Genomic DNA, 7762 nt, shown 5'->3' on the forward strand with positions numbered 1-7762 from the left:
TTTTATTTATTTATTTGACACAGAGAGAGAGAGACAGCAAGGGAGGGAACACAGGCAGGGGGAGCGGGAGAGGAAGAAGCAGGCTCATAGCGGAGGAGCCTGATGTGGGGCTCGATCCCATAACGCCAGGATCACACCCTGAGCCGAAGACAGACGCTTAACCGCTGTGCCACCCGGGCGCCCCAAGCGTCTGCCTTTTGCTCAGGTCATGATCTCAGGGTCCTGGAATCTAGCTCCGCATTGTTCTCCTTGCTCAGCGGGGAGTCTGCTTCTCTCTCTCTCTCTCTCTCCCTCTGCCACCCCCCCCCAGCCTTGGTTCTCCCTCACTCACTCTGTCAAATAAATAAATAAAATCTTTTTAAAAAATCAGCAGAGAACAAAGGAAAATTCCTCAAGTGGTGAGTGCTTGTGGTTAGGGTACCAAAAATTATGGAACATGAACCCTTCCTCCCCTCCAAAAAGTCCAAAAAACAAAACCCAAGGAAAACTCTATTCAAATGATCCTATCCAAACTCTCATCTTCAGGAAGTGTTTAATAAATCTTTTTTTTTTTTTTTTAACATAGTCTCCATGCCCAGCATGGAGCCCAACACTGAGCTTGAACTCCCAACCCTGAGATCAAGACCTGAACTGAAATCAAGAGCTGGTCCCTTCACCAACTGAGCCATCCAGGCGCCCTTCCAGGAAGGTAATTTTATTTTATTTTTTGAAGATTTTATTTATTTATTTGACAGAGATAGAGACAGCCAGCGAGAGAGGGAACACAAGCAGGGGGAGTGGGAGAGGAAGGAGCAGGCTCCCAGCGGAGGAGCCTGATGTGGGGCTCGATCCCAGGACTCCGGGATCACGCCCTGAGCCGAAGGCAGATGCTTAACGACTGAGCCACCCAGGCGCCCCAGGAAGGTAATTTTAAAAGTCATTTTTCCTTATAGTTGAAGATACAGTGATGAAACACATAATATTTTGCATTATATATAAATTACAAAGCCCCGTTTGGTTTCTTGGACAACTCCAGAAGTTACAGGAAATGTCAGGTGAAACGTCAAAATACCCTTGGATATATTTGCATTTAAATAAATCCACACTACACAGAACTGATTTGTAACGTTAAATATTTTTAGAGAAGTTGTCCCGAGAGAATCATCAGCTCTAGAAGTACTGACATTTACATTCAGAATGGACTTCCCTGAGATTTGCAGTGCTGTCCCAGGCTACGTAATGCTCACGGGAGCCTCCGACAGTTACATCAGCAGGAAGCTATTCTAAAAATGAAATATTATCACAACCGTGTGTGACTTTGCATTTTCATATCAATCAAAAAAGAAGTTGCTCAAATACACATTTTAAGGATGTCATCAATTTGCAGATGAGCAAGCCAGGAAAATCTTATGATCAACCGAACTCTCACCTGAATACAGATTTTTTTTTTTTTTGGTTACATTAGATAAAATCCTGACACTGTAACTGTGGTGGAGGGGGGCCTTCCCCTCCATCTTGTGCAACAGCATCCTTGAGGGGGAGTTGGGGTTCCTTCTTATGGGCAGGTGAGATGAATAAAAATCTTGGTTCTTCGCTTGGCCTTGGCTGGTGGGGTGGGGGTGGGGCCACGGTTCTTCGGTGATAGTTGCCTGGAGTAGAGCAGTGACTGTCTAAAAGTGTCTCTCTCTCTACGTTGCCCCTTTCCTGGTCCTTTGGCTGGAGAGAGAAAACTTTGGGAAGGCTTTGGTTTTCTCCTTTCATAGGTATTTCTGGGTCGCTGGCTTCTTTAGTTGTATCTCTGGGGTATACGTATGACGCTCAAAGGAAGCCCAGGGGATTTATGATGGTGTCGTGCCTTCTTCTCTCCGCCTTTCAGAGTCTTTTTGTGTTTGCTTTCTATATAATGTCTGGGCCTTTTAGCTTTATCTGGCAAGAAGAATAGAGAAAAGTGTGTCTACTCCATTTTTCCTGAAGCAGAAGTTCCTCTTTGATGTTTCCTCAGTAATAAAGTAATTTTAAAGGAAAAAAAACACCTTTATTTTAGTACTTTAAAAAAGTTTTTATTTAAATTCCAGTTAGTTAGCATTCAGTGTCCTATTAGTTTCAGGCGTAGTGACTCAACACTCCTGTGCAACACCCGGTGCTCGTCAGGACACGTGCACTCCCTCATCCCCGTCACCCATTTCCCTCATCCCCCCGCCCCACCTCCCCTCTGCTAACCAGCAGTTTATTCTCTATAGGTAACAGTCTGTTTCTTGGTTTGCCTCTCTCTCTCTCTCTTTTTTTTTTTGCGCTAGCAAACGTGTATTTTAGTAGAGATTTTAAGGGCATAAAAACTAATATGTTTTTAAAATGGATTTTATTTATTATTTGACACAGAGAGAGAGAGAGAGCACAAGCAGGGGGAGCAGCAGAGGGAGAGGGAAAAACAGGCTCCCTGCTGAGCAGGGAGCCCGACATGGGGCTCCATCCCGGGACCCTGGGATCATGACCCGAGCTGAAGGCAGACATCTAACCGACTGAGCCACCCAGGTGTCCTGACAGCCTGGTTCTGAAAGCCCAAGGACTCAAGGCAGCAATGCTGGAAGCAAGGCCAGAAGGGGCAGCTGGGGCCACAGAGGCGGGTCTTGTTCAAGGGCAGGATGGTCCCCTCATCATAGCACTGCTGCAAGGGGTTGTAGATCTGGTCTCACATGTGGGTGGGGGCTGGCACAGCCAGGGTCCTGTGTCTGGGGGAGTCACTGCAGAACGGGCTCCAAGGACCAGACTCGGACCTCTGGAGCCCCCACCTCCATCCATGGTACCATCTCCGCCCTCCACACTACACCTGCTCTCACCTGTGATTCCTTCTGAGCCTGAGCTCAGGAGTTCAGAACGGAAGGCAGCGGCTGAGAAGCAGAGGGGCATGAGAATGATGGAGAGAGTGTAAGCATCCGGTCAGCACCGGGGTACACAAGATGACGTCACTGAGCAGTGTTCACTGTGGGCAGCAGCTCAGCGTGGATGTCAATACGGACTCGGGGTGACAGGGAAGGCTCCGGGAAGGGCTGGGTCTAATAGTTGCAGGTCAGGGGAGGGACTGAGGTGCAGTCAGATGTCACCTGGGGATGATTACCAAGTAGGAAGCCAAGAATTGAGCAGGCGAGAGAGCATTACATTTGCGGTTCAGAGGTACATTGGGGATGTGACGAGACAGAAGCTTGGGGCCGGAGTGCCCCATGGATCCTCACCAAAGATCCTGGGCGCCATGGTTCTCGATTCTCGGCTCCAGAGCAGTTGAGGGCAGAGCAGCCTCAGAGCTGGGGCTGGGATTTTATACTAGGACTTTTGATAGACACTCTTACCCCTAGGGAACCTCCAGGACTCACATTACAACAGAGGAGGCTGCTGCTAAAAGGGGAGGAGCATGCCTCCCCCCGCCTCCAATAAATAAATAAAATCTTTGAAAGGGGAGGGACATGAAGACTCAGGGTTCTGTGTAAGACAAAAACCCATCAACAAATCTAGTGAAATGTCACTAAACTAGCTCTGACTGGCCGCCACCTTCCCAGATCGCTCCAAACCTCAGGGTCAGTGTGACTGTAGACACTCTCCAAGTGGTGACTCTTGCAAATGCCTTTCTCTGAAGGCTGCCAGGGGAAACCCAGTAGGAAATGATTGCTTGTCAAGTCACCCGCCAGATGCCCCCTTTTTCTAGACTTCCCATACTGTCCTGCCCTGGAGGTTTCGAGGGGTCCCTGTACTCCCTCCCCGCCGTCACTGCGAGGCACCTCCAGACCCATCCCGTGTGTCTTCAGACTCATTGGCGGGAAATGATGGAGTTGCAGAACGACCTAGAAGAGCAGGGGCTGCAGAAACTCCGCTGTAGAGAACCAGAAAGGAATAGGGAGCTGGGGGATAGACTTTTGAAATTCGTGAAACAGAGGGCAAGGCAGCAGATTATAGAATGCTTTGCCCAAAGGAACACTCCACCCACGCTTCTTCCTAGGATTTTATTGTCACCATTAGCGTTATTTGTGTGAGGAGATAATACGTGGGATATTATTGGGTGCTCCCCTCTGTTTCCTGGTGGCTTCCTCCCCACGGCACAAGGGAAAGATTGGGAAGGTGAAAGAGAGAGAAAGCAGAGGGTCCGCGTCCTTGTAAAAGTGCATTGTTGGTGGGAGGGACTCCTCTCTCTCCTCTCTAAGTACCCGAGCAATGTTGGGCAGGAGTGGTTTTGTTCCTCAAATCCAAGTTTGGCTGCCTTTCCCAGGAAAGGTCAATACTCAAGAGATGAGTTTTGATTGGGAAGGAAGAGGAGCTTAATTCAGGAGGCCGACCCCCTGGGGGGAAGGTGGGCTCTTGTCCAAAGGCCAACTCTGAGGTTTCTGCCTGGCCCAGAGATTTTTAAAGGGGTTTCATCAGTTAAGGGAGCACAGGGGTCTGTGACATTTCTGTCTTAGGTGCAGACAAGCATGATGCCAGCTAATGAGTTATCTCCGTGCTCCGAGGTTGTGCAAGAAATTTTAGTTCCTTGGTGCCCAGGGTTTGGGCGAGTTGCCCAAGATGGTCTGATTTCTCCATACCCAGGTGTTGTGCAAGAGTATTCTGTTCTTTCTGCAAAGGAGGGCAAGGTTTACAGATGGGCAAAGGGAGGTCGGTTAAGTTAAGGTGTGACCATAAATAGAAACATTTTGCTAAAAGAGTTTTGGGGCAGGTCAGAAAGCCCAGGAGGCTTCAAGCAGACATGCTGGCCTGTGTGGCCTGGGAAAGTTCTGGTCCCTTGTTGCCCAAGGCCAGTGGTCTGTAAATCTCAAAGAAAGCAAATTAATTCTCCAGATCAAGGGTCTTAAGTCAGCAGAGTGAGTTACCTTGAAGCAAGTTAACCCTTAAGACATGCTGGAGGGCTGTCATAATCTGAGGATGGGTGCATATCCATGAGCCCTCCTCCCCTAATCTGGCAGGAGTCTGTGTGGGTTGGTGTGTGGTTTTGTTTGTTTGTTTTAAATATGCAACCCTTCACAAATTTGCGTGTCATCCTTGTACAGGGAGTGTGCTAATCTCTGTATCGTTCCAATTTTAGTGTATGCTCTGTCCAAGCCAGCACTGTGTGGGTTGGTATTTGCATGTGCAGATTTCCACAATGTCTTCCCACGCCCAGGGCGCCCCAACAGGAGACCCAACCCTGGAGACGCCCTTACACAGAACAGCTGAAGGGACCACAGACCTGGAAGAATTACATTCCTGTCTTCTAAATGAATTAGCTGGTACTTCATTCATAATCCTTTTTTTTTTTTTTTAAAGACTTTATTTATTTATTTATTTGACAGAGAGAGAGAGACAGCCAGCGAGAGAGGGAACACAAGCAGGGGGAGTGGGAGAGGAAGAAGCAGGCTCATAGCGGAAGAGCCTGATGTGGGGCTCGATCCCAGAACGCCGGGATCACGCCCTGAGCCGAAGGCAGACGCTTACCGCTGTGCACCCAGGCGCCCCTTCATTCATAATCCTGAACCTACAAGCGAGGAATTCCTGGCCACGTGGAGAATGCTCTAGATAAACAGTACAACCGACTATAGAGGCAAGTCATAAAAGTTATTAGTAGAAGAATTAATCCCCATAGAGTTAAATCATCTTCATAGAAATCTCATGCACCCTCTTGTCAAGCAAGAAGCAAGGCTGGTAGATTCGGCCAGTACAAACCCAACCCAGTGAAAACCCGACTGGCTCAGTCGGGGAGCACGAGACTTTTGATCTCGAGGTTGTAAGTTCGAGCCCCACGTTTTAAGCCCAATGTGAGGCTTGAAGGCATGACTCGGAGATCAAGACTTGAGCTGAGATCAAGAGTTGAATGCTCTACCGACTGACCAACCCAGGCACCCCCCAAAATAAAATTTCTTAAAAAAAAAAAAAAAGAATCCAAATTCTTATGTCTTGAAACATTGTTATCCAAAATGTTTCCGGAAACGGACTCAATTTGGATCATAAGGAGCATGCTGGAGTCCCCAGGTTCCATGGTATTTACAAATGTGTTTACTTTATTTGATACTTTTAAGTACCAGCTAGCGAAGTGTGGTTATTGCGTGTATGCGAAGAGACACCGAAGTTCCGAGAGCTAAGTCATTCAACAAAAAAATTCCACAGCTTATAAATGGTAGAGTCGGGTCTCTAAAATCATCAAAGAGAATTCCAAGCACATTATTTAAAACTACGAAGGGGCTAACGCCAGAAATTGGTAACAAGCATGGGACTCAGGAGTACAGATGGGATGGAGGTCAAGGGAAGGGAGAGCGATTTTTTTTTTTAATTTTTAAAAAAAGCATGAGCTGGAAGTTTTACCCTATCTATGCATGTCTTTGAAAATTTAAAAGGAACCTAGGTTGGGCAAATAACCAGGGCAGTCTCCACCTGGCCGATAAGAATAATGATAGCGTTAAGCATGGCTGCTATGGGGGACAAATATGGGGTTCTTCTTATTTTTTTTTTAAGAGAGAGAGAGAGAGTGCGTGCACAGTGGGGAGAAATAGAGGGAGAGGGAGAGAATAATCTTTTTTTTTCTTTAAAGATTTTATTTATTTATTTGACAGAGAGAGAGACAGCCAGCGAGAGAGGAACACAAGCAGGGGGAGTGGGAGAGGAAGAAGCAGGCTCATAGCGGAGGAGCCTGATGTGGGGCTCGATCCCATAACGGCAGGATCAGGCCCTGAGCTAAAGGCTGACGCTTGACTGCTGTGCCACCCAGGCACCCCTGGGTTTCTTTGTTTTAAAATTGTTTGTGGGTGTTGGTGACCGTTCTCAGTGGGTCTCTGGCATTTTTGCATGTCTTGCTGGGAGGCATTGACTGCTCTTTCTTCCAGGCTCTTTTCAAGAACTGTTTGTAGTGTGAATAGCCTTGAAAGAGGAGAGGGAGTGTCCCCCTCCAGGGGAAGGACGGATTTGTTTAGTGTCCTGTGTGATAGTGGTAAGATTGTCCTCTAGGACGAAAGCCAGGCAGGCTTACCACCCATTATGAAAAATTCAGATTCCTGAGTTCAGATACAGGTTCATGTCCTGTAATACAATCCACTGTGTGCGCTGGCGTCCCCTGGGCCTCCTCCCTTGCCCTGTGGGAACTGTGGCTCAGGGGATAGGTGCCGAAGCTGGTACCTGGTTACTCTCTATTGCTGGGAGCAAAAGCTATCTTTTGTCTCTGACCCAGAAGTCTTGTGTCTTCTGGGAGAAACTGTAGAATGCAGCAGGATACAGTAAGGTTAATATCTCAGTCCCTTCCCAGTTTCTTTCTTTATTTTTTTAAGATTTTATTTATTTATGTGACAGAGAGACAGCCAGCGAGAGAGGGAACACAGCAGGGGAGTGGGAGAGGAAGAAGCAGGCTCCCAGCGGAGAAGCCCGATGTGGGACTCGATCCCGGAACGCCGGGATCACGCCCTGAGCCGAAGGCAGACGCTCAACGACTGCGCTACCCAGGCGCCCCCCTTCCCAGTTTCTGACAAATGGTTTAGTTATGTTTGTCTTTATATACACCTTGCCATTTCTGAAGAGCCTTAAATGTAGCGTGCTGCTATTGACCATCACAGGTAAAGACAGACAAACTCGGGACTCCTGGATGGCTCAGTTGGCTAAGCGTCTGCCTTGGCTCAGGTCACGATCCCCAGGGTCCTGAGGTTGAGCCCCATGTCAGGCTTCCTGCTCAGCGGGGAGCCTGCTTCTCCCTCTCCCTCTGCCCCTCCCTGCTGCTCGTGCACTCCCTCTCTCTCAAATAAATACATAAAATCTTTAAAAACAAAAAAGAAAGACAAACTCA

The 7762-nt window shown here is 48.0% G+C and overlaps 1 non-coding gene across 1 annotated transcript; it reads right to left on the reverse strand.

The window, feature by feature from the left end:
- Window positions 1-4964: 4964 nt before the first annotated feature.
- LOC121103572 lies at window positions 4965-5066 on the reverse strand. The gene has a single exon (XR_005835824.1). It is a non-coding gene; the product is annotated as a U6 spliceosomal RNA (small nuclear RNA).
- Window positions 5067-7762: the final 2696 nt, after the last annotated feature.

Source organism: Ursus maritimus, unplaced genomic scaffold (genome assembly GCF_017311325.1).
Source record: "Ursus maritimus isolate PB19 unplaced genomic scaffold, ASM1731132v1 scaffold_19, whole genome shotgun sequence".
Taxonomy (NCBI): domain Eukaryota; kingdom Metazoa; phylum Chordata; class Mammalia; order Carnivora; family Ursidae; genus Ursus; species Ursus maritimus.